The sequence below is a fragment of the Canis aureus genome, chromosome 11, assembly GCF_053574225.1.
Source record: "Canis aureus isolate CA01 chromosome 11, VMU_Caureus_v.1.0, whole genome shotgun sequence".
Lineage (NCBI taxonomy): Eukaryota > Metazoa > Chordata > Mammalia > Carnivora > Canidae > Canis > Canis aureus.
Genome location: NC_135621.1, coordinates 62,270,856 through 62,295,562, shown reverse-complemented (window position 1 = coordinate 62,295,562; position 24,707 = coordinate 62,270,856). Strand labels below are relative to the sequence as shown.

The 24,707-nt window shown below is 44.9% G+C and overlaps 1 protein-coding gene across 4 annotated transcripts in view; it reads right to left on the bottom strand.

Moving 5' to 3' along the window:
- Positions 1-15,564: 15,564 nt before the first annotated feature.
- The window catches only part of LOC144324194 (uncharacterized), a 580,701-nt gene continuing 571,558 nt past the window's right edge, over positions 15,565-24,707 (bottom strand). For all 4 annotated transcript variants that reach the window (XM_077915487.1, XM_077915489.1, XM_077915486.1 and 1 more), the window contains 2 exons: positions 16,567-16,669; positions 15,565-16,467 (listed from right to left, as the gene is read on the bottom strand). The gene's annotated coding sequence lies outside the window, so the exon portion shown is untranslated. The remainder of the gene's footprint in view (positions 16,468-16,566; positions 16,670-24,707) is intronic.

Sequence of the window (24,707 nt, the reverse complement as noted above, 5' to 3'; positions counted from 1 at the left end):
AAAAGAATTGTTTTTCTGCCGATTACCCGTGGCTCAGGTAATCAGAAGGCCAAGAGAGAGCCCTCTGAGCTGTGCTGCTTTGGGTTCGCTCTGAATAAATAAACATAACCTAAAATCCTCCGCTCTTCCATATTCCAAGATTGCCTGCCTCCTGGATTTGCCATTATTCTTATTATTCCGAAGTGCACACGTATTTCTGTTTCAAGCAATGGTAATAATACACATTTTTGAATTGAAGGACGGCTCTATAATCTAGTGTATCTTCTTGCGGTGCATTCATCTGTAAACGGATTTTAAAAACTGGAAAGCACTACACAACAAAAGGCCTTTACTGCGTGCGCCGTGTGTATTTTTTATTTTTATACGTAACCACAATAATAAGAAAAGGATTCCCGACTTGGTTGCAAGCTAGCGACACTATTTCACCAAACTCACCCCTCAGCCAGCTTCTTCGGCTTCCCTGTGAATTTGCAGACTGGACCCGGTGAACCCTTTCCAATCTGACAAACGTCACAAGCCATCCACCCGGGTTCCCATATGTGGCTCCGGCTAAGAGGATCAGCACACAATCATACATTTTTACAATGGGTCTATAAAACAACCATTATAATAAATGTCTGCTTAATTAATACATTAGGACATAAAGCAATTTATTATGCTCTTATTTGCTATCATTCTCTCTGCTCAAATTTAATAATGCAAAAAGGTTTCTGAGATGCCAACCCCTGGAAATAATAAAAATACATTCATCATGGATATTGAATGCAGACCCGCCTGGCAGTACTGCTGGCAAAGAGGAGGCAGTCAGATGTGGAGAGAGAAGTCGGGGCTGCGTGCACAAGCTTGGCTGGCGGGCATCGGGTCTGTACGACGGAGGAAGGAGCCTAGTGCAATGCTTGGCATGGCAGCGAGGAAGGTGCCCGGAATGACTATTATTACAATATGCAACAAAAGGGGGAGGGAGGAAGGGAGCAGGGGTGAAAAGCTTTCAAGTCAGTTAAATTCATGAGGGCTATGGAGGCTCAAATTGAAATTATCTCACTCTGTGCTGATAAATAAAGGAGCTCTGGTACCTAAATCATGACACTAACTATACGTTTCGATTTTTTTAAGTAGTGATTAGGTGGATACTCTGGGGAACCTACCAGCCTTCACAGAGATAACAGACTCAACTTAATATCAACTTAAAAAGAGACTTGAATTCTAACCAATCTCATGTAATGAATTGAAATTCTATAGCTTTCAGAGGGGGGGAAAGATAAAAAAGCGACACGGCTCCATCCTCTAACTTGCTGTCAGGAAATATAATTTGTGCTCTCGGTGATTCACCTAGCTCATATGCAGCATGCAAATTTATTTCCCTAATAATCAGACCTGGAGATTGCCCAAGAGGATTAATAGCATCATTCCTTATGACCGCCAGGATATTATGCACCTCTGACATGGAAAAATTGTGTTAGTTCTACAGAGAAAACGCAAGGATATTTGTCCTGCTAGACAATATAATAGGCTGGTGCATCATCAGATTACAATGTCATTTCAAAAACCTTGAATACAAATAATGGACAGTGGGGGAAATGTTGGAACAACCTCCCTTAATTCAGTAGCCTTGAATTCACATGTATTCTTGTGTGTGCGAGGCGGTGTATGCATATTTCTCTTATTAGAGCTTTCCAACATTGCATGCAAAAAGGCCAGGGTATTATATATTCCATGAGATCTTGTCATTGTTTCTTGGAAAATGGATGAAAAGGACCCGAGGAAAGGGTTCTTTCTATGGGATGGGTTTATTTGTAACCCACCCATACGCAGCCGAAGATAGCGTTCAGGACCAGAACTTTCACTGGTATCCACTGATTATCTGGAGTTTACATGTGGGGTGTGCTCCTTGGTATGTATACAAATAGAGGCATCTAGGAATTCAGTTTCTGCTCCTGGCTTTATTCACACATGAAGTCATCCGTATCTTTAATTGCTTAATATTTGATACCCACGGTAAAACAATGTATTTCACCATCGTTGTTTGGGACTATATTTTATTTTATTTCTTTATCTTTTGCAAGGAATCGGTCAGAAAATTTCCAGAACAGGAACGTCTCCAGCTGTACTTTAGACCAAAGAACGCTGCCTTGAGACAAGACCAAATTTCATTATTATGCGCATGGGAGCAATAAGATTAGCTCCTACTGCTGCCCCTAAGGTGGAGCAGCAGGATGAACCAATGAGATGATGCTAATGTGCATGTTAATAGTATTCTGCTAGAAGAAGTTGGGATAATTAAACATGTACCGTCTCTTTAAGACAGAGCCGCACACATTTTCTTCGGATGGGTGTTTACAAGAATTCCAATTTCAGGTCATAGCCATTTCTGAGATTGCTTAAGAAAGAGATGGGAATAACTTATCTTATTCATGTATTCAAGGAACCTTATAAAATGTGCAAAACATAACAGTTTTAAGGGGCAAAACATGCATCTTATCTTGACAGAGCTGCTTTATTATGTGTACTGCTGTATACTGACCTAATATATGGAGCATTTTTAGCTAATATACCTTGCAGGAAACCAGCCTTTAATGTGATGGATTTTATGGTATCTCATTAGGGTGTGTTTATATAACCTGATACTAAACACGTTTTCAGATTCATGTTCCTTATTAAAATTGTGAGCCACATTGATTTTTAGTTGGAACAGCAACCGAGTCATTTTTACCATTAAGAGGGGGTAGCTCTGAACTTATTTCCAGAGCACAACTGTTTCCTGTACAAACTCGGGGACTCCCCCTTTTACAGCTTCAATTAGCATGGTCTTCGTGGGATGGCCCACTGTCCTCTCATTGCTCAGAAGCCTCTGTTAGGGTCTTAGTCATCGTGCAGAATTGTTCATTTCATAGGCAGTTTTTCCTTTTTTAAAAAAATCCTACTACCCCTGCCCCGGAAGAAAGGAAAAAAAAAATCCATTAATTCTCCTCTTGTTTTCTCATCAGTATCTTTGATTTTATGAATTAGCCCCAAATAATGCTGATAGATCGGCCCTGAAGGGATACATATGAGCTGTGGGGTTTTCATAACTGACACTACCGGTCACGACAGTGTTTGTGTGAAAGTGGCAAATCAAAAAAAAAATAAAATAAAAATAAAAAATAAAAAGGAAAAAGAATCCCTTAACATTGCAAGTTGTGTTAAACAAAATAATGACTTTCACATGGTGAAGTCTCATTTTGTAAACTGATCCTGTGGGGTAACTCAGAAAGTCAGCCTTAAATAGTATCCCAGGGTATTCCAGTGAAGGGGGGGGGGGTGAGGAGAGGAGGAAATAATGACCTGGAGGTACTGTAAATAGTTTAAATTATTGGAAGGTCTTTCTTAGAAATGTAATGTGAGAAGGGAGAGAAATGCCGTTTCTCTATTGTGGGGCGAGCACCCTTTGGAGGTGATCCAAATTCACAACGCAAATATTTAGAGAAAAGGACTATCTTTTGAGAAAAGCAGAAACTTTTCAGACTTGTTACAGCGAAGCTAGTTGACACAATCCAACCAGGACAGGAAAAAAGAGCACCCAGACAGAAGCGCCACCGTGCTTACTTCACTTTTGCACTTCCAACTAGAGTCGCGAGCCTTTAACGGGGAGAGAGGGGGCTAAGATTTTCAACAGTGACACAGGAAACCTATGGAAAGAGTATCGTTACCCCTGATAGATGGAGTATTGTTACTCGTGTGATTTCACGTTAGCCACATTTATAGCTCTGATTATAATCCTAGAATCGTAGTTCCCAAACCTCAAGGCATCGCTCTCTAGATTTGGCCTAAGAAATTTTAAGTCAGAACCTGTTCTCAGAAAAGAAGACAGTTTCCCTCTATTTTGCCCCTGGCATGCTGTTCATTATTAAACATTAAAGTTGTGTCAATTACTTTCATATCTGATTATTATCCCGGTTACTCCACCAGCTAATCAAGTCTTCTTTAAAGACGAGCCTGGCAGTGACTACAAACCGATGGACAGAAGGGAATTGTTTGTGCCTTTTGTCTCCCGGTTAACCACAGCGATGGGCTATTTTCATTCCCTCCACCTCGCTACTACTCATCACCATCATCCCCGAGTAAGATAACAGGATGACTTACCCATTTATTTTAATCGGTGTGAGACTCAACTTTCAAAGTTACTCTTTTGCTAAATACAAGAGCCAGGCTCACGGACTCGCTTTAAGTGGGGACGAACCGAGCTATCCTGAGAACAACTCTGTTGTTCGTATTAACAGCTTCACAGTTATTCGGCTTGAGGTGTAATTATTTTACCATTATTACATGCAAAGCTTTTAACAAAACAGTCGTCCCCTCCATTTAAGCAGAGAGTTTTATAATTTATTACATCTCTTTGGTCATCAACACACTATACAAACAGTTGGCCACCGGTGACCAATTACATTAAGGTTAAGCAACATAACTTTAAATTAGAAATAAGCTAATGTGTCTTCATCAAGGGCCTGCTGTGTTTTCACTGCTGTTTATGAGATGATACTAAATGTGGATATAGAGCAAGCTCACTGGGACCAATTCCTTTCGGCCTGAAAATGGGAAAGTCTCGAGTGTACCCGGGTCCAGAGCTAATTAATGGGATAACATCTGCTTTAAGCATTCAGCTGGAGTAATTTCTATCAACTTCCCAGCGAAGGTGCAGGGGAAACTGTCAGAGAACTAAGTATCTATCATGAGCCATATTAATCTGTGACAGGACTGCAAAAGGCACATTTCGGTCTTGGTTTTCTATTTATTTGGGGGTGTTGCTATTGTCAGCATGGGGTTCCCTCCCACCTTCCCTCCCTTTGGTGCCTGAATAATTGTGGGGGTCCACACGCAAATAGCCTACTGCACACACGAGGGCCAGGGAGCTGGTCATGTGTTCAAAAATTCAGTGCAGAGGAGATGAAAACAAGAATAAAACAGCCCTGGTCCTTCTGAAACAATCAGTTTTAGCCACAAAGACATTTATGTTGTTTTATCGTATTACTTAAAAACGCAGCAGGATTTGCTAGGGAGAAATACCAGTACCGTAAAACAAGCTTCAGAAGGGATAAGCCCACTGATTTCATGTTATTTCATGTTATCAGCTCTTGTACAACATGATTCCGGCTTTAGTAGCAACTAAATAAAGGCACCTGTCCCGTGCGGTCATTTACATAAATCCAACCCGAGTGGAGGAAGGGAGCCATCCTGTGACATGGCGCAGCACACGACGTGTGCACAAGCAGCGGCAGGAGCAGTGCCCTCGGCAGAAGGCAACCCTCCAGCCAACCCTCTAATTTTGCACCAATTCCATATTCCGTACTCATTTTTTTTTGTCCGATTGTTTGTTTTGCAGCAGGGCGGGAGAGACCGTTGGCTTTTGCTTGTGAGTTCAGGGGGACGTGGCTCCGCGGGTGTGTGCTCCGGGGTCGGTCCTGTCCCCGCAGGCCCCTGGGCCAACAGCCCCGAGCCCTGCCATCCCCGCGCTCCACGGAAAATATACACGGTTTTTAGCGGCTGAGCTGAATTATGCTCATGTCACTTTTTAATAATCATGGACCTAACAATTGGCATACAGAAAAGATGATCCCGGGGAAGAAATTACAATAATGACCATCCCCCTTTACCCGAGAGCTGATGGGCCAGAGGCCAAATGTCAGCTCACGAGGAGTATAGGGGGATTCAGGGTCTCAGATCCCACAGCGTCCAAAAAGTTAGGGTGTCACTCAGGGTTATCTATGGAAATGCACCTGAGAAGAGAATCAGCACTTTGTAAAAAAAAAAAAAAAAAAAAAAAAAAAAGATTTTATTTATTTATTCATGAGAGACACACAGAGAGAAGCAGAGACACCAGCAGAGGGAGAAGCAGGCTCCAGCCAGGGCGCCCGACGTGGGACTCAATCCCAGGATGCCTGGATCACGCCCTTGAGCCAAAGGCAGACAGACTCTCAACCACTGAGCCACCCAGGTGTCCCTGAAGACATTTTTTTTTTTAAAAGAACCTTAACACTTATACCATAGAGGGAAAAAAAGAAGACCTCATTTTTCTTTAGATACTTAATAACCCCACGAAATTTTTAATATTGCTAACTCGAAATTGTGGTTATCCCCAATTCACATATTTATGCAATAATCTTGTAGTAAACTAATAAGTTGGGTTGGTTAATTGCCAAGCTATTTTGCATACAGTTAAGTTGTGCATATAAAAATACGCATGATGAAACATGTAGCATTTTATCACCCAAAGCAACTAACATGCTCATACCTAATGCATGCACACACACTGTAACCCAGGACAAATTGCTCGTGTTAGTTACTACCACAGGCTGGCAGGCCAGAAAATACATTTGGTGCCTAATATGCATAAGCACAGAAATATGGTCAGGCTCATTACTGTAATAAAGCTGTGATTTGCCAGCAGGATGAGTAGAAACACACTTGCAACAGTCTGTCCCTTCCACTAGTTCATGTGCCATAAAGCAATAAGGTTGTAACAAGGGTGAATCCTCAATTCAGTTGGGCTACCTTGTCTGGGTTATTTGAACCCTTATTTGCCTTAAGGGGCCCATTTGCCCGTCCTAATGTGTACACAGTGATAATGTAGCCATTTACGCAATAAGGAAGGTCTGCACAACAGTAGTCTGCTCTGCGGTACCGTGGAGTAGTGCGAGTGTGGGGAAGTGGCAGCGCTGGACCAATGACATCAGCGGAGGAGGCATCATCCGACCACAGGGCTGGCTTTTGAACGTGCTTCAGAGCAAGCGGAGCGCCGGACAAGAGAAAAGCCAAGGAGATTTCTTTTTAGTGGTCCAGGAACATTAGAATCAGGCCGATGAAAGAAAATGCTCCGGGTCCCCTGCTTGAAGTTTCCATATTACACAAAAGACTCCTGAGTAATTGTAGAACTTACGTTGAGTAGAATTTATATTACCTCCAAGAAGATGGAAGTTTCCTAGCTGGAAAGAAGAAGCTAAGGGCTCATTTCCCATGGGGAGGGAAGGGACATTCAGTAATTACACAAGGACAGGGTGAATGCAAAGATGATGGTCAAGTGGCCCCGAAGGTGCCGTGATGCCCCTCAGTGACCTCAAGCAGTGTAGTGCCCTGTCCTTGGAGTCCCAGTCATCGAATGGGCTCGTGAAGGACATTCTTTGACAGTAGAGAGCTAGCCAATGGCGATCCAACTCTGCGGCCCACTGGCAAAAACTCTGAAGATCATGTGGTACGTATCTTACTTTTGCTTTCTTTTCTTTTTTTTTTTTTTTCTCTCTTTTTGACTTTTCTGGCTTTGCATGAAAACTAGTTTTGTGTTCCTACATACCCACGTGAACAGGCTGAAAAGCTGCTGGTGGAGTAAAAGGAAGAAGATAACAAGACTCAGTGTCCGCAAAGCCCAAGTCTTTCCCGAGGTTTGGAAGAGCTTGTACTCATCAACTAGAAGAAAAAATAATCCAGAAACTTGCACATCCTACCCCCAGCGTTATTCACCATACTTTTATTTATTTTTATTTATTTATTTTTTTCACCATACTTTTCTATGCTAAATATCCGGAGTGCCAAAGGAGCACGGTCGCTCTGGCCAACCCCAATTAGCTGCTCTTGGGACACTACGTTGAGCAAGATTCTGAAGTCGTGGGAGGTGTCAATAGGCACAAAGAAGGGAATGGTGGTGTGTAGTCCAGCCCTCGCAACCCTCGGCCGCCAATGACCAGGTTCCGACATCACCCTCTCTGGCCTGAGCGGCCCCTCTGCATTCCTCATTCTTCAAGGTGCGGCCTCAAGAACACCTCCAGCCCTTCTTCATCCTGGCGTGCTAGTGCGTTAGGCCATATAAAGACTGATGGTGCAGCATTCACATTAGATGGTTTACGTGCCATGCGTTATTCAAGATGAATCCGTTTTTAGCCACACACCTTCACATGGAAACCAGAATGTGTAAAAATAATTTTACGTCTATGTTGATTCTTTCTGGGAAGTGGACATGCCAGAGGGTAAGTGAAATGAACACACCCATGGTCAAGGGGGAGCCCTTCCAGGCTAGCTTGATGGAAAAAATGGAGAAGACAGCTCTCCGGGTAGTGCAGTTTTTTGGGGGTTCAGAATATTCGTGTCCTGCTCCTAATACTCCCCACCGGCCTCTGTGGTGTCTCCGATGCCAGCGAAACTGCTACCGTGAGTCAACATGTCATCCCCAGGATGCCCCGAATTGAAGGCAAACAAACTCCTGGGCAGGGGTCCCACACTGAATCGGTAACCCAATTCCCTATTATCAAATCAGCCGAAAACTTCCAAAGAGAGGGGACGAGTTAAGGGAACTGCAGGATCTTTTCTGGTATTTATTTTAAAGAGATGTGACGTAGACTGAGTAGGAACATTAGCAGCAGAGAGCGGTGCTGGGAAGGGCCTCTCCGGACAGAGCTGACCGAGAAGGCTCTGGGTTCCTGAGAATAAAGGTTGTCAAATCAAATCAACAAACATTTTTTTTACATACCTCCTCGACGCTCTGGGATCCACTGCATACCACACAGGCATGGCATGAGCAGATGGTGCAGGGTCACGGGCAAAACGGCTTGGTAGGAGACATCTCACCGTGCTCGGAGAGACCACTCATCTTTGTTTTAACTTATTATCATGATCTAAAACAAAACAAAACAAAACAAACAAACAAAAAAACCAACTGTGATTTTTTTTACTCCATAGCAGAAGACAGAGCACTATAGCTAGCATTTTTCCTTTTTTTTTTTTTTTTTTCTGGAAATGGATGGTGGTGGTAGTGTTTTTTGGGTTGTTTGCTTTTTTTATATTTTTTTTATTGGAGTTTCATTTTTCCATTTATATAGCCGTGAGAGCTTTGTCACAGTTCTGAGGATTCAACATCCAATCCCACATTTTAGCTGCGAAATTCACCACCCCCACCCCCCATCCCCCCCAAGGCTGTGCTTACAAGATGGTCCCTGCCCTTGGAGGGCTTGTGGCTCGGAGGAGGAGGGCCGCTGAGGCAAGTGGCTAGAACACCTGTCCATACCGAACGTCCCGAACATCTCGGGAGAACAGCAAACAAACGGTACACGGTTGTTGGGTGCCGTCACCACAGGCCTGGGCCCCCACGCGGGAGGGCAAAGCCCACCCCTGGGCCCAAGCCATGGGCCACGGGGAAGAGGCCGAGCCCGGGCTTCACGAGGTTGCTCAGGGCTGGTCTCCGCTTACCTTCCGAGTGATGGAGGCTGTACCTCACCCCGGGAAGAAAGTCTCCTTCAGTGGGACACAGACATCAGTCTGGGGACACCATCTGCGGCCACTTTGATCACTGGTGCACTCTCTTCCAGACTGGCCCTTTTAAACTCGAGGTTCCCGGGGGAGGCCCTGGTGCAGGGAAACAAAAACCGCTATTGATGTATAGTTTAAAGGCATTTCTGTGCTTTGGCTCTTCTTGTCTTCCTTTCCCCCATGTTCCCTCTTCCTCCAGCCCCCACGTGCAGCCTCCCTAAGGTCTCCCTGGATTTGATCTACTGACCTGGGTGCTGAGGCTGGATTTGAAATCTTCTGAAGGGTCCTTAACGTGCCAGAGTTAACAGGCCTGCCTGGGCCAGCTGCTGTCTCAGAGCTGCCACAAACTCCAAGGATTGTTTGGCAATAAAAATCAGCTATAAAAGTGTGAAAAATACCAGAGACCCGAATGTGAGAGGGAGGCAAAGCCGGGGGGGGCGGCGGGAGGGGGGGGCATGGCTCTTACACCCTTTTAGTGGACATCTGATTTATTTTTTAAGTGGAAAAGCCATTTTATAGCTACTGTAGTTCAATTATCTCTAATTTTACACATTTTATGCAAATTCGTCCATCTTAATTGCAAATGAGAAGGAAACTTATTTTTTCGAGCAGAAAAACAAGGTATAGCTTTGTATTTCCTTTTCAATTTTTAATTCCTCTCCGTGGTTCAGCACCATTAAACTTTTAAAACTCTTTTTACACAGTTGTTTAAAATTATGTGTAATTTAAAGCACACTTGCATGTTCACAAACATCCATAGCCTTAAACAAGTAGCTAATTTTGTTCCCAGACCTCCCTCTCCCTCTCCGAGGAGACACGTTGAGGGTCCCCTACCTGTAGTTTCAAAAGGCTGTGAAAGGATATATTTAAAGGTTTTGCAAAGAAATTTAGTGTCTTAACAAACCAAGCGCATCGGGACATACTCTAAGTGGCATGAAATCGGGATGCGGGTTTTTTTGCAGAGTTTTTTTGCCAAGTGCCCAGATTTCTAACCAGCCATGTGCTGGTAGATGGTTGACAACCAACTCTCTTGGGAGTGTGACTAACCAAGTGTCTGGTGGTGGTAGTCGATTCCCGCGTGTAAACACGGCAGTCAGGCCCCTGGCGAGCTGCTGCCCTAACATCCCCCCAGCCGGTGGTGGGAGGACACGCGGTTGCCCGGTGAGGCCCGGTGAGGCCCAGGCACCGCGCATGTGCCTTAGGGTTTTCAACTGGCTTGACTTGGATTTAGGAGCTGGAGAGCCCAAAGGCCAGAGAGAAACAGGGTTTCCAAAGATGTCACACCGTGGGGAACAGTCTGCCCTGGGGTATCTTCCGAGGGCAAGAGGGCTCAAGCTGCAGGATCACTCTGCCAACCGCGGGGGGAGGGGGAGGCTAACCCGGGTCAGGGCCTAACCGGGGTGGGTGGCTGCGGCCCCAAGCGCGGCTCCCCACCAGGGCAACGTGGCGCTGCCGGGGACGGGGCACAGAATGACGCCTCCATAGATTGTGATTTAGGGTTTTCACGAGGAAACGGCATCCCGGACGTTTGTGGGGGAACCGAACTATAATCCTGAGCCCCGAATCTGGAGAAAACTCAGCCAAGGCATCAGGACAAGAGGACAAAGGTACCGTGACTCTCAGGAGGATTGCAGCTTGCTGCTGCCGTGCGCCCCGCCTCTCCATCCCGAGGACGCAGGGGGGGCGCCGCGGGGGGGGGGCGGGGCGGGGCGGGGGGGACCCAGCGGAGCACGGGGGCGGGTACCAGGGGCGCACCACGGGGGGCGGCGGATCTGGGCGGGGCGGGACCCAGGGGCGCCGCCGGGGGGGGGGGGGGGGGGGGCGGTCGGAGCAGGGTGGGACCCAGCGGAGCACGGGGTGGGGGGTGTTTGTAGGCGGGACCAGGGGCGCCGCGGGAGGGGAGGGGAGTGGCGGGGTGGGACCCAGGGGCGCCGTGGGGGTTGGGGCGAGGCGGGACCCTGCGGAGCATCACCGAGGGGAGGGGCAGGGCGGGGAGTGGGACCCAGGGGCGCCCGGGGGGGGGGTGGTCGGGGTGGGACCCAGTGGAGCACGGGGGGGGGGGGAGGCGGGACCAGGGGCGCAGTACGGGGGGGGGTGGGGGGCGGATCTGGGCGGCGAGGGACCCAGGGGCGCCGCCGGGGGGGAGGGTCGGGGCGGGGGGGGGGGTACCCAGGGGCGCCGCAGGCTCCGCCCCCGCCCTCTGGCCTCGCTGCACCCCGGGCTCCACCGAACCTTCCTCAGGGGCCCCACGAGCAGCTCGTGGCCGAGACGCTCCCAGGCCAGGCCCCTTCCCTCACCGACGCTCTTCCATCCTAGCGTCGGAGCACAGCAGGCGGGACGCCAGCGTTTGCCTCCAGCAAATACCTGGGCTCCTCTGAAACCACGGGCCCCGGCGCCCCGGGAACCATCAGGCCGCCCGCGAGTGTCCGGGGAGCCATCGGGCCGCCCGCAGGTGTCCGGGGAGCCATCGGGCCGCTCTCAGGTGCCGGGGAAGCCATCGGGCCGCTCGCAGGTGTCCGGGAAGCCATCGGGCCGCTCGCAGGTGCCCGGGGAGCCATCGGGCCGCTCGCAGGTGTCCGGGGAGCCATCGGGCCGCTCTCAGGTGCCGGGGAAGCCATCGGGCCGCTCGCAGGTGTCCGGGAAGCCATCGGGCCGCTCGCAGGTGCCCGGGGAGCCATCGGGCCGCTCGCAGGTGTCCGGGAAGCCATCGGGCCGCCCGCAGGTGTCCGGGGAGCCATCGGGCCGCTCTCAGGTGCCGGGGAAGCCATCGGGCCGCTCTCAGGTGCCGGGGAAGCCATCGGGCCGCTGGCAGGTGTCCGGGAAGCCATCGGGCCGCCCGCAGGTGCCCGGGAAGCCATCGGGCCGCTCTCAGGTGCCGGGGAAGCCATCGGGCCGCCCGCAGGTGCCCGGGAAGCCATCGGGCCGCTGGCAGGTGCCGGGGAAGCCATCGGGCCGCTCGCAGGTGTCCGGGGAGCCATCGGGCCGCCCGCAGGTGCCCGGGAAGCCATCGGGCCGCCCGCAGGTGCCCAGCGAGGGGACCAGGCCGTCCGGCCTCGGGGCAGCTGGGCCCGCACCTGTCTCCGACCAGGCCCGCGACGCGCCCGCTCGGTCCCCGCCTTCACTTCTCCTCCTTGCTCCGTTCCCTTTGTGACTTCACGCTGGTTTGCAATTTGTGTTTCCAGCGCTGTAGTTAATTCGAAGACACAGTCGATCAACTCATAGCCTCCTTAGTAATGGAAGTGCCTCTAAATAAAATTGCGCTCGGCGCCACACTTCAGCGGAGAGCACCCCCACCAGCCCCTCGTCCTGTGTTTAGCTGGTTACCCTTCGCTGAAGTTACATTTATAGCATAATTAATGAAATAAGCTTTTCTTCTGACTTGCCTAAATAGCTCTGCCAGGTGACTCGGAAATTCTCTCTTCGGGGCTTTCTGAGTGGCCGGGGACCTTCCGCAGACCCCCTCGCAGCCCCGACAGCCCGTCCTGAGCACGTGCCCCGCACCTGACACGCTGAAAAATACACACGCCTCATAATGCATGTCAACAATTTTACTATCTGGTACAAATGGAAACTTGCTGAATTTATTCCCTAAAATGCTTTTTATGCTTTTCTTGGTTCTGGCTTAGTGGTAATGTATTTAAATGTCTGGGAGAAATATTCAAAAGAATGAAACACATAACTTCAGTTGAGATGCCTACATTTCAAACCAAATACTGGCAGATCAGTGAGTATCTAGGTTAATACTACCCTTATTTGATTAGGATAATTCACAGAGACACTGGCTCATTCCTTCAGATCCTGCCTTTTAACCAATCAATATTTTTAGGGTTATGGTTTTCCGAAGGCAGGTGATAATTCTGGAGCGAGCATCTCAAGGTGCTGCTGACATTGAGATGCACATTCAGCACGTTCTTGGAGTGACAGGACCGAGCAGTGTCGGTGTCTCCCCCCGGAAATACACACACACCTACTGGTGCCACGACCCTTTAAATTTTTGAAGTTCTAAAATAGATCGAGCGAACGGGCTCTTATTAATGTCAACGAAAATTTGGCAATTTAAGGGGTGGGCAGTGCCTACCTTTCCCTCTGATGTGCTTGCTGTCTTTGCGGCGTACAGAAATCCCTGAAAAGCCCAGAGAAGAAGCAGGCCTCCACGCGAAGATCAATAGTGGGGACGGCTGTAGCCGTGGGCTGGCGCTTCACCTAAATTAGCACATGTCACTACCTACACAAGTCGGGATTACATGAGAACAGGGTAAGGTAGGGGAAAACAAAGGGCAAAAAAAAAAAAAATAGACTTGGATTTTTTTTTTCAGAATGTCATTAAAAAATATCTATTTTAATTTCACGTGACTAAAATTATCTGCTTGCTTTGTATTAATTTTGCCTTGACTGAAATTAGTTGTCAGGCCTCTGTTTATAGCCTAATTACCTTTTCCCTGAAAAAAAAAGGAGGTAAAAGAAATAACAATAAATTCGTAATGCAAAAGCTACAAGTTTGTAGTATTAGTACAGATTAGGGATGGTTCCAGGAACAGGGTTTGAAAATGATTTAAATGAATCTGGAGAAGGCTTGTGTTTCTCAGAAGACTGTTTTGCCTCTACCCTCCTCATTGTTCCATGCCACGGTTATGACTCGTGGCCACAAACACTTGAGAGTGAGTGAGTAGTGCTCGGGGTGGCTAATTTAGTGTCATCTATTTTATTTGGCTCTCTTATCGAGCCAGCTAGATCATCGAGCGTTCACACTCAAGACCACGGTTGGCAAAATTTTCTGTCAAGGGCCAAATTGCAAATATTTTAGTCTTTATGGGCCATGTAGTCTCTAGCCCAGCTACTCAGCACTGCTGCTGTCGTGCAGAAACAGCCATGGACAATATGCGAACAAATGAGTATGACTGTGCTCCAATAAAATTTTATTTACAAAAACAGGCAGTGGGCCAGATTTGGCTCACAGGCCATCGTTTGCCAAGCCCTGCTCAGGACAATTCAACCAACGGAACACGAGAAGCAGCTAATGTACATGCAGCATGGCATAGAACGAGTGCTCAACAAATATATTTTAAACAAACAGGAGTATCAATTAAACACCAACAACAGGAAAGTATTCAATAGCAGAAATGTGGAGTTACCCCCAAGTCAGAATTCATGGGTTAAAAGAAAAAAAAAAAATCACTGCTTTGGTAACTTCTTGTAATTCATGAAAATAAGTAGCAAATGAATATGATGGGGACACGGAGAAAAGATAACCCAAAGCCCCCTGTTTACTGAAGCTTCGTGAAAGGCCAACTGTGTCCGGTTGGCCCAGAGTCCAGAGCCACATGCTCCGCTGCGCCCGGCTGGGGTCACCGGACGGCCCTCCGTCACCGAGCCAGGGGACATCGCAGGCGGTGTCAGCTGAGCCAGGGTGACGCAGAAGGTATTTTTTTTTAAAATATGCATCAACATGAACAGCTTTTTAAAAAGTCCCTTGACAGGGTGAGCTCTGGTTTTCCCACAGAGAAGCACCAGGTCTGGAAGGAAAGTTACGGGTCTCCGTCTCAGGCCACTTCTGGCCTTGCAGCCGGTTTCCTCATCTGTGTTACGAGCGTTGGACCAAATGGTCGGTGGTTCTCAAACTCGGACTCTGAGCTCCCGCGATTCCAATCTACCTCAACTATTTGCTTTCCAGTTAGAGGATCCCTGACTCATCCTACTATGCTTTTTACCTAAGGGTGGAGTATTGAACTGGCTTTGTTTTCTCCTCTACCGAGCAAGGTTCCAATCTCCCCTGCAACCTTCCACAAACCCCTCACGGCGGAGCGTCTCAGTCAAAATGTGAAGACAAGCCCATCTCCCCACAGACAGCCAGGGACCGAGAGAAGTCAGGACAGCAGGCAAAGACCCCTCTCCAGGCCGAGCCTGCAGTCATCTTGGGCATCCTGAGCAGCCCTCAGCTGGAGGGCTTTCCCTGCTCAGTGCCTGGACCATTGCCAAGAAGATCTGTCCAGCTGTAAGCCTGATTTTATATAGTTATTTTCACTTATTTTTTATTTCGCAAGATGTAAACGAATCTGTTTAACTAGGAAATCACGTCCCTTGAAAGTGATTATAACCTAATTTGACATGCAGTATTTGTACACTTATTCTAGTGTTATGATGCATTCACCATGTTTACATAAATAGAGATTTCTGTATAATTACTACAAGATAATGTAAAGAGTTAATCACATGAAATCCCCCAAAATCTCATTTGGGTAAACTTTTTTTTTTTTTTTTAATTTGAAAGTAAAATTTCCTTTGGAAACATATAAATTTCCTTTGGAAACAAAGTGGGCCCATTTCCAAAATGTTCTATAACTCTTCTTCAAGAGCCTTATAAAAACATCTACTTTCTTCTTCCATTCTTGTTTGCTCATTAATTGATACCGTCAGATAATTTACTGTGTACCTAATATGTGCCAGATACCAACAAAGATACAATAGACATGTTTCCTGCCTTCAAGAGCTTTACATCTGAAGAAGTCTGGAAGCACTTCACGGAGAAAGGTGAAGCTCTGCCTTGATCTGTTCTGCTTAGCTTTGATGCTCTGTTGTGTTTTCTTGGTGCAAAACACATTGGAAGAAACATACAGGAATGACTTGCACAGAAAGAAATACCAAGAGGAGGGAGAGAGGCAAAATTAGCATGAAATTCTAGAGAAAGAGCTGCAAATATGTGAAGTGTACTCATTTTATATCTTATTAGCGAGGGAAGGTATTTCCCCCAAATTGAAATATTTACTAAAATTAAGAAGGAACAATTCTATAAGGAATGATCCAATAGTTCTATACCAACTTAAGAAAGACCTATTTGTCTTTCTTCCTGAGGTTGAATAAATGCTTCTTTTTGCATTTCATTTGCTTCCATTCATTCTGTTCGTACCACCTTCTTAATTCCATCTTCGAGGCTTAAAAATGAGGCAAAAGGCCTGCCCAAGCACATCATGCTGTGTGGATAGTGTAAAGGGGGCTGGGAAAACATCTACAGGGGCATCAGTGCTGGAAAGGTCACGTGTACATTTCACAAACACCATCCTCTCTGGTCCCTTTCACTGGACGCCACACATTCAGGTGAATTCGGGGTGAGAGTGTCCCTTCATTTCCCCAGGAGAGCTATTTCACCATCATCATGTTCCAAGCCTTCTTTCACATCCTTGGGCTCTTCTCTTTATGGGTTTTCTAGAAGACAAATGATATTTAGACATAGTTATAAAGTAGGATCTTCGGTGAAACAGGACAATTCATTTTTTTATAGGATGAGATCCGCACAATTCTCACCAAAAGTTTCAGAATGAGAGATGGAGATTCAAGAACGGAATGTCCCAATACTTCAAGGAGATGTTCTTCAAATGAAGGGGTACACAGGTAAAAGTACCACTTTCTGTAGAATGGAAATAACAATTGCCATTGTTGTGGGGATTTAAATAACTTATCACAGAGGAGACTTAGAGCTTTGCCTGGCACATTATGAGGGGATAGTAAACATTTGCTAACTGTAGCGCAAGCATCAGGGATCACACTGGCCTTGGATGGCACTCCTACACACTCACTGCTAGATTTTACATGTTCATTTTTGTTCAGCCTCTTCCCTACAGTCCGAGCCCTTGTGAAACATCATTAATGCCAATAGGAGCCTAAGGTAATGAAAAGTTATCTACCTAAGTGCATGTGTTCTCTCCACTTCCCCAAGTCCCCGCCGTATGTTTGTCTTCCATCAACGTGGCTAATTGTGAAGTGACTATGTTCACGACCACTTTTTTATTTGCATATTTGAGGTTCCTAGTGGAAACACTAGATCCTAACAATGACACTATCAATAATATGGGGAAACTTCTTGATAAAAAAAAAAAAAAAAAACTTCCTTTTTATTGTCTGCCTCTCATTTTGGCCTACTTTCCTTTCTATGTGACCCCTACTCACCCAAGCCAGACTACAGAAGATGAACACGCAGGAAGTACAAATTTTCCAAGTTTCACCTTCCCTCTCCTTCCACCAATGAGTGCCTATTAAATGCATCAGGTAAGTTTACTTATTTTTGGCACAAGTTCTTTGTTGGCGATAATCATCTTAGGAAAAGAAATGATTTCTCCTGCTGCATCTGTAGCATTTTCATAGTGTCACATCCAAGCTAACTTGATACAGTCTCGAGGGAATGACAGGAAGTTTCTGAGGAGAGTCTTCTCTGTAAGAGCACCACATGCCCCAATTTTGAGGCGAATGCCCCAGTTTTAACATGCTGTCTCCCCTGCGTTCCCAAGAGCAGATCTAATGTTCTCTTCCTCCAGGTCTCTGTTGATTGCCTGAACTGTGATAGTGCTGCTTGAAATGGCGAGGGAATGGGGGTAGAATTGGAGTTATCCAAATCAAAAACATGTTGGATGAGACTCACAATCCAATAATAGACACTCTATGAGGCCTCCCTGAGGGTTGTCGGGTTTTTAGCAGAATATTAGCTGGCTACTTAACACACTCTATTGTCTTCACTTAAAGGCTCTAAATCTGGAAGCTTTGTTTAGTTTTACTAAATAAGATACCTAGAAAATGGAATCCCTTTTACTCTCAACTAGTATGATGAGGGGAAAGCATTCCGCTGTCTCACTGCTCTTTCCACACTGCAAGCAAATGCACTAACCATGAATATCTGTGTCTGGTCTGCTTATTAAAGTGTTCATGGAATCATTTAATGCAGATACTCTTCCTTTCATGCTTTTCAAGGAAGGGACACGAGAAATAGGGTTTTTTTGTTTTTAATTTTCTCTAAGCGCTGAAATGCAACATTTTGGATTTGAGAAACCCAGAAAAGACAAAAAAGTATCAGCAGTGTCTTGCTAAATGTTATATTGGTTTCTAAAGGAGCTTAGGAGAGAGCTTTAGTCAAAACAGGATTAAAATTTCTCTGGCTCACCTTCTGCAAACATGACTTGCTTCTGTTGTGGCACACCCAAAGGGGAAAAATGTTAGATGTGAAATTTATAAAAAGTGACACAGACAGAAAAAAAAAGCAATGCTTCTAATAAATAATATATTATTATAAGAGAAACAAAGTGATTGAGTAATGTCACGCTAATGACTTCTCTCCAACGGCTAGAACACCTGCTCCTCCAGCATTGTTTTTGTTCAGGTTTGTTTTCTTTGCTTGGATAGAACTACATCCTGTAAGAATAGTCTACGTGAAGTCATTTACCAAGGTGACTAAACTACCTTTTGTTAGGATGTCAAACTGTCCCAAACTGGGAGACCAAATAAGAATCTGGATGTTGGAGCGAGCACATACTGTGGAACACTGATGGTTATTCTCATCCTAACCGTATGCACTGCTCACGTGGACTTCACACTGCCTTTGAGAAATCTCACCAAGGCCCAGGGACCATTTTACACATTGCCTTTCTAAATTTTACACCCAAACTGGAGTGAGTCAACATGTGCAAAGGACTGTGAGGTAGCACTTGTCTCTCCTCAGATCTCAATGATTGTTACAAAGGTGAAGGCTCCAGTCATTCCTCTCCAGCTCCAAATTGTTATTTGATCTATGGCAAATGTCATCAGTTAGTGGGGCCCTATTTATTTCTATTGCATGGGGGGGAAATCCACCTTATTTTTCAGAGGGATCAAATATAGGCAAGAGGCATACATGGGGTTGGAAATTTACAAGTGCCCTGTGATCAATATTAGTAACAGGCTTTGGTATTATTTGGTTAGAAAAACCATTATTAATCAGTATCTAAGAACAGGCTTGGATGTTGCAAACACATTTCTTATACAAGATTCCTGATTTATCCACTTGTTATCTAATCTATAGGCCACAAAATATATAGTCATCTCGATGCCATACATCCTCAAAGCACTGACATCTGTGATTCTAGAAAAGGCCCTTTCACGTAGTTTTCTATTATAATAGCTGAACTTGTCCCTTAATGGGATTCAAGGGGTTTCTAGAGAAGAGGGAAAAATAGCAATCATTCCCATTTTCCTATGTCCTCAAAGCTAAGATTTAGCAATGATTTCACATCTTCCCTAAAGTAATAGGCTCTGAATTGTGGGTCATGGGAACCAATTGTAATAATCATGCAATGACATCCCTGAACCTCAGTTCCTTTATAAGGACTATTTAGCATGGGTTGGCTTATATTTACCATGCAAAAATTAGACACTTCCCTGAACCAGGAGAAAGCAGAATACAGATATTGGTAGCTATGGGACAGTATTAAAAGGGGCCATTCCAATCTTCCATGTTTTCCCACCATGAATGCCACTGCTTTGGAGTCACAAGGCACAGAGTTTACATATAGACTAACTGCAGCAATATCTTCTGAAACTTATTTCTGATACACCTTGATAGGTGAGTCAAATGCCCATTTCGAGGCAAGACCTCAACTGTGTGTTTGTTTGGATCCTATAGTTTGAGTTAAGAGAAAGGTCAAAACAAGCATGATGACATTTGCCAATGAATTGACCAGTTTGTGGATGCTTTGTGTACTGTAGAATGCCTACCCACCTTATTCTGAATCTGGGGACTGAATTTGAAATGTCTGCAAATGGTAAATCACCATCTGATGTGTTATACCACAAATCATTATCTCATATTTGATCAGGTCATGCAGGGTATTGTTCATAATAAATTATATATTTGTGTGGTTTAACTGGATAAACTAACCCTTGTAAAGATTTTAGATGAGGATCTAGTGCATAGTAAGCTCTCAATTAAATTAGACTCTAAGTAAGTGTCATGAAACCATATACCCTATAGAGGAATGACCATAAAAGTTATCATGTCCAGCCTCTTGCCTCTACATAACAAATGATTTAAATTTAATTATTGCCTCCAACCCTTCATTCTCTTACATATTTATATATTTACATAATTGCCTTAGCTTCATGATGCTCAGAGTATATTTCCCTCCCCATCTACTGAAACTGAGCTCGGTCATATGACTTGATTTAGTCAATGGGGTATCACAGGAGATATTTGAGAGCAGATTTTATTTTATTTTTTTAATATTTTTTAAAAATTTTATTTATTTATTCATGAGAGACACCAGAGAGAGAGGCAGAGACACAGGCAAAGGGAGAAGCAGGCTCCATGCAGGGAGCCCAATGAGGGACTAGATCCTGGGGCCAAAGGCAGGTGCCAAACCACTGAGCCACCTAGGGATCCCCTGAGAGTAGATTTTAAATATGCTTGTATGCTTGGACTTATCTTGCATTTCTTTCATTGCCATGAGAAGAACATTCCCCACAGTCCTCATCCCTTCAGTTTAAGCTCCAGAATAAAGAAACTTTCTCAGTCACCCCATAACCTAAAGTTGAGCCGCCTAGCTGACCCACTGAAGCGTGGATCAAAATAACTTGTATGCTACTGAGTTAGAGTACGATTTTGTGTACATCATTGTGGTGGCAATGACCTACTGATACATAAGTATAAGTTATTACTTCCCATTAATGTGTGAGGTATCCCAAACCCTAGAAGGTAAGTATATTAATTGGCCAGGGATACCATAACAAAGTACCGCAGACTGGGAGGCTGAAAAAAAATTTATTTTCTCATAATTCTGGAGACTAGAAGTCCAATATCATATTGTTGGAGGAGTTGGCCCCTTCTGAGCCATGATGAAAGGGTCTGTTCCAGGCCTTTCTCCTTAGCTTACAGATGGCCAACTTCTCCCAGTGTCATCTTCCCTCTATGAGTATGCCTGTGTCCTAACTTCTTCTTTTAAGGACACAAGTCATATTAGATTAGGGTCCAACCCAGTGATCTCATTTTAACTTTGCCTATTTAATGGCCGTATCTCCAAATACAATTACATACTGGTGGTTAGGACTTCAATAATGAATTTTGGCAGGATACAATTCAGCCCATGATAGTAAGAGATATGTAAGTCATCCAGCCAATACATGGGAACAAAACTCATTTTGTCTACTTCCCCTTAATTCTAGTCTTGGGTTAGTGATTATTGCATGGCTATATGAATCACACTTTTCCACAAATTAACACTGTTGTAGTTTAACCACCTAATACCACACGCTTGGAAGCTTAGACCTTATACATGAGTGTGGAGGAGCATACATCAGTGAGCAGAGCCTGGATATAATAACACTCTTACGACATCACTTACTTTTTATGGACTGTGGAGCACTGAGCTCTGACACCCAAGAATTGTTCTGGACCTACTACTTTTTTAAAAAGTGAAACAGCAAAAAACATGACATTAAAGTAAGTTGTCTAGGGATCCCTGGGTGGCACAGCAGTTTGGCGCCTGCCTTTGGCCCAGGGCGCGATCCTGGAGACCCGGGATTGAATCCCATGTCGGGCTCCCGGTGCATGGAGCCTGCTTCTCCCTCTGCCTGTGTCTCTGCCTCTCTCTCTCTCGCTCTGTGACTATCATAAATAAATTTTAAAAAAATAAAAAATAAATAAATAAAGTAAGTTGTCTAAACTGCAAATAAATTCATGTAGCAGTTGTTTAGCATATAACTGGACACATGCATATGAGAATGTTCATCAAACCCACCTATGGTGGGAACCTCCTGGCATGAAGAGAAAACCTTCAAATGTGTTCTGTAAATGCATTCAGATATGTCAGTGGTGTATTGTGGCTGACCTGGGATGCAAAACTTAGAAAAGTTGCCACTTGTGCAACTCATTTTAGGCAAAGCACTACTTAGCAAGTTGATCAGCGGTCCTGGGCTTTTCAGTAAATTGTACTTCATTTCAAGGCTGTGGATAAATAACGTCAGTGAAGGGTCCTAAGTCCATGCACATCATTTGGAAAGAAAAATCTCCAAAAACTTTTGAGTGTCCATTTTGTGCCGAGCCCTGGGCTGTCTAAAGTGCCTGCCCTCAAGGCTTGTGGACAGGTCAGACACCTACCGGAGTGATTAGGAGACAATGTGCTGCTTCACAGAGGTACAGACAGACGAGCACTAGGGGCACATTGGCAGGACCACCATTTGGGGAGACTGAGGAAAGCTTAAATGAGAGCATAACCTTTGACCAGGCTTTAAAACAAATGAGATCAAAAAATAAAAATAAAAAATAAAACAATGAGATCACAGGTGGAAAAGTAGGGCAAGTCACGGACATTTAAAACCGTGTGGCATATTCAGCAACCAGCAAGTGGTGATGTGGCTGTGTGAGGGGCATGAGAGAGAGAAATGGAAGTTAAGATTTGAAAGTAGGCTAGGGACACCCGGTGAAGGGCCTCGTATACACATCGAAAAGTCCAGATACTATCTTTTGGACCATGAAGGCCAGTATTTATTTTTTAATTTATTTTTGCTTGCTCTATTGAGATGTAATTGAACTATAACTTTGTATAAGTTGAAGTTTTACAACATGCTGATTTGATATATTTACAAACTGCAAACTAATTATCACCATAGTATTAGTTTCCCCCTCTATCATGCCCCATAATTACCATTTTCTTTTTGTGGTGAGAACATTTAAGATCTACTCTCTTTATAGCATTCAAGGATATGATATAGTATTACTAACTAAAATCACCGTGCTGCACATTAGATCCCCAAATTTAACCTTGTAATTAGAAGTTTACAACCTATGACCAGTATCTCCCCATTTTCCCCAACCCTGGGTTAACTACCACTCTATTCTGGTTTTCCAAGTTTGGCTCTTTCATATTCCACATGTAAGCGGTATCATATGGTGGTTGTCTTTGACTTCTTTCCCTCAACATAATGCTCTTCCGGCCCATCCAGGTTGTTGCAAACAGAATTCTCCTCTTACCTGTGGCTGAATAATATCCCACTGCATCTCTATACCACATCTTCTGGAGTACTTGATCCGGCTTCATCAGTCTAAAGTTAACACTTCTAGCAGTAATGTGGCAAAAGACCCAGAGGGACAAGCTGGAACTATTTTGAGCTCAGAAAACTATGACAAAGAGCTGGACTAGAGCAATGTCAGCAGAGAGAGTGGAAAGCAAAGTTGAGAGAGTTACAGGATGCAGAATGAACAACAGGTGGTGAGGAGTTAGATGCAGGATCTGAGAGAGAGAGAGAGAGAGAGAGAGAGAGAGAGAGGTTTTCCTTCCTTACTTTGAATTAATGTAGCTTAGCTGGTAGCTCAGCACAGGGTTTTGCTGAGACCGTCATGTGTTTTATCCCATACTAAAAAAAAAAAAAAAAAAAAAAGCAAATAAATCTGTGGCTATAATGATGACCTAAAATGGTGTAGAAATGCACCGCTCACTCTTGCCATCGAAAAACCCACACCTGTTTATTCAATCTCTGATTGAATAACCTGTTTACATTGACAAGTTGGATAAAAGTAAACCTGCAAAGATGACTGCTAGAACTTCACCGGTGACGTCAGCAGCTTCTTGCTGATTAGATAATAGTTCTAAACGTTTTCTTAACTTTTTATGCTGTTCACAACATAACAGCTACAAACCCAGCATACCTCTCATCTGTATTATTGACATTTTCCCCACCGTTTTCATAAGTTTTCAGCCCAACAATTTACCAAGCCCTGCTCTGTAGCACGTGCTCATTGTCAAGGCACAAATACTCCCACCATGGCTGAGTTCAGGCTCCCCCCATGATGCCACTGAACACAGAGTGGGAAAGAGAAGCACACGATCGCACCATCCTGTAGTATTTTAGCACAGGAGTAAAATTGACCTAAACACCTCAAGAATGCAGATGAATGTGGTAAGATAATTGGGAAGGGGTAAGTGTGGAATATACAGTACCTGCGTTTGTACCATAATTTCTCTAAGTTTTCCTTATTTAATGTTTAGTAGTGATCCTACCTAATAAACAATTCAGAATTCCTAAAGAGTTAGCCACCGATAATTCTCGCAATCTCAGCATATCCCTACTCCTAAGAAGGACACATTGAGGGTGAGCAGAGAGCTCTGAGCCAGGCCTTCAGGGACCCAGGCTGAAAAGGCTCCCCCATCTGGCAGCTGTGGCGTCTAGAAGAGATTGCCTCCAAAATTACCACAGAAAGAGTTGGGATGGTCACATGAATTGGACAGAAAAGGACATATTTTCTCAAAATTCATTTCCTCGAACTTGGTTAAAAGATTGCAATTAATGACGAGGGATGCTAGTAAATAATTTCTTTCTCACGCTCAGAAATTGGAAACACCATGTTAGTCTACACCATTGTCTCTGCTATGGTCATAATACCACAAGACGAAAGATCTTCTTGCAGGGAACCCAAAATCTTCCTGTCTGGGGGTGCCTGGGTTGGATATCTGACTCTTGATCTTGATTTTGGCTCAGGTCATGATCTCAGGACTGTGGGATCAAGCCCCACATTGGACCCCGTGCTCAGTGGGGTCTGTTTAGGATTCTCTCTCTCCCTCAGCCCCTCGGTCTCTCTCTTTCTGAAAATAAGTAAGGAAATAAATAAACAAATAAATAAAATCTTTTTAAAAAAATCTTTCTGTCCAAAC